Source organism: Olea europaea, unplaced genomic scaffold (assembly GCF_002742605.1).
Source record: "Olea europaea var. sylvestris unplaced genomic scaffold, O_europaea_v1 scaffold2105, whole genome shotgun sequence".
In the NCBI taxonomy this organism is placed as follows: Eukaryota; Viridiplantae; Streptophyta; class Magnoliopsida; order Lamiales; family Oleaceae; genus Olea; species Olea europaea.
The window spans coordinates 35340-37991 of NW_019238993.1; positions in this window are offsets into that span (position 1 = coordinate 35340).

Below are 2652 nucleotides of genomic sequence, written 5' to 3' on the forward strand. Positions count from 1 at the left end.
TGGGTCAAATAAATTAGATTTTGATAGAGCAATTATAACTATATCAATATTGTACTCGTTGGATAGCTCGTAATTAATTAGAAGTCTTTGATTCGAAAAAAAGTTATTTTGAATAAGGACACATTAAGTTAGACCCAATTAAAAGAAAATGATATAAATGTAATTTTATATAGATTATAAATCAATTTATTTTTTTCTCTCTCCAAAAAGAAAACGTATGAGGTGGGATTTTTATCATTATTTGTTAGTTTTGATTTAAAGATTCCTAGTATTGCACATGTTTTCACTATTATACTACTCTAGTTACAACAAAATTCACTATACACCCATATACGGTTGGATAGAGATAGTGGATATCTTGTAGTTGAATAAGATAATAATAAAGTACTTTGTGAGTAGACATTGGTTGCAAGATTTGGCCCTATCAAATCAAATTTTGGTTTATCTACTTTAGCCTACACCTATATATATATATATAGGCATGATGAAAAATTTTACTCACACTAATACACATATACGGTAGGTAGAGAGAGGGAGAGAGAAGGTAGCATTGGAAATAAAGTTTGCATACAATGAATATTTTAATCACGTATTTTTCAAAGCAGAGAAAAGATTTTGAACGTACTTCAGATTTTTTTAACAAGGTAAGATAATTTAAGTTCATGTGTTTTTGTTTCCTTATGCGTTTATGTCTAATAAAAAAATGCATGAATTGTCAGTAGACATTCGTTTTTTTTAAAGAGATATGAAATCTTACGAAATTATACGAAGATCTAAGATGGATGTATCGCTTAGTTACCGATATACTTCTTAAGATCAGATTGTATGAATTGTAATTTTTATTGTTATATATATGTATATGAAAACTGCACATATCTTACTGTGTGTTTTCGAATACTCACTCTTACAATTTTTTAAAGGTTAGTTCGGGTCGATTGAAATTGTGGAAGGATGGTAATGCAGGTTGCCAAGTGGATCAAATGAAAAGAAAAATAAATGAGTTTGCCGTCTTTAAATTTACCAATTAGTTTAATTTTGTTCCAAACGTGTTATTTGAATTAGTTAAGAGTTTATGTTATGTTTAGATAAAATTTTCATATTTTAAATTTAGATTTATAAATGTTGCAATTATTTGTTTAATAAAAAAATTTATTTTTATAGTTCTGCAGTTAAAATAAAGAAAAATGAGTTTTTCGTAACGTTCTGAAGTTTATAGAAAATTGGGGCGTTACAAAAACAATTTCAAAAAGCAAAAAGAAATTTCAATTTTGTTATTTTAATGCAGTTAAGAAATTTGAAGTTGGAATGTGATTATGGTTTCGGTTTTGTTTTTCCAAAAATTTAATATCATGTGATTATGGTTTCGGTAAGGTAACGAGCTGCTATGACTTTTATCCCATTTAAATTATTTATTTCATGTTATTGAATTATTATACTTATAAAAGTTTAAATGTATGATATGATATATATGTTATGGCCATACAATATCAAAGATATTATGCTTATTGAGTTCTTGTCGGTTTCTAAAAATATGATGACAATATGATATTTTTAACGCATGTATTTAAATATTTTTGTCCGAGATTGCACCATGATTTTTCGTGTCCTACTGAATATTCTCATGTACTCACTCTTTTCCTCACTCATCACAGATTAGAACGGGTAGTGGGTTAGAGGGTGATGCGGTGCAGTCATGATGCTAGAAATTATGGGATTCAATAAAAATAAATCCGGAGTAACATAACTGTTGACTTTTACTTTTAGCCTTATTTTAGTTTTTATTTCTATGTGAAATTTGTCATTTAAGATTGGGGACATGTTTCAATTGATTATGTTTCATATATATTTTATTTTTTTTATTAATAGAACTAAAAAATTTCATGTTGAGATGTTTGAATAATTTGTTTAATAACGATCTAATTGTTAAAATTTGAGTCATTACAATAGGTACCTGGACAAAGGGTATGAACTAGTGCAAGAGTGTAACTCATCATGAGATGGTAAGTTGCGATGAAATTCCCTTAGATAAGATGGAGGTTTTGAAACCTTAGTAGACTGTTTTTAAGCCAATTTCAGGTAGAGATGAATCAAACATTGGTGAACCTATATTTGGTATTTTCAGGAGGATCACTGTTAGAAACAAATAGAATATCATCATGAACTGTCGGAAGGGTGGACACTACAAGTTCATAAATGGGAGAAGCTTCAAGTGAAGGGATTGGTAAGACCAGATCAGGAAAGGGGTCAATTTACTTGTCTGAAGTGGTAACAGTGTGAAAGGGAAATATTTCTTCATGAAACACAACATCTCTTGAGGTAAAAATCTGCTTGAAAACAAGATATATAGCCTGTAACCTTTCATGTCAGGTAGATAACCAAGAAAAACACAAACTCGAGATCTAGGTTAGAACTTAGTTCTATAAGCAGTGAGTGTTGAAGCAAAGCTAAACATCCAAACACTTCATAATGAGAATAGTCTACTATAGTTTTGTAAAGAATTTCATATAGTAAGAACACACTTGCACCAAAATTGAATTGGAACTCTGGATTGGAAGTATAATGCTCTTGCAACATTGAGAAGGCATTGTTGTTTCCTTTCCACAATTGAGTTCTGTCGTGGCCTCTCAATGCCTGAAAACTGATGTAGCACTC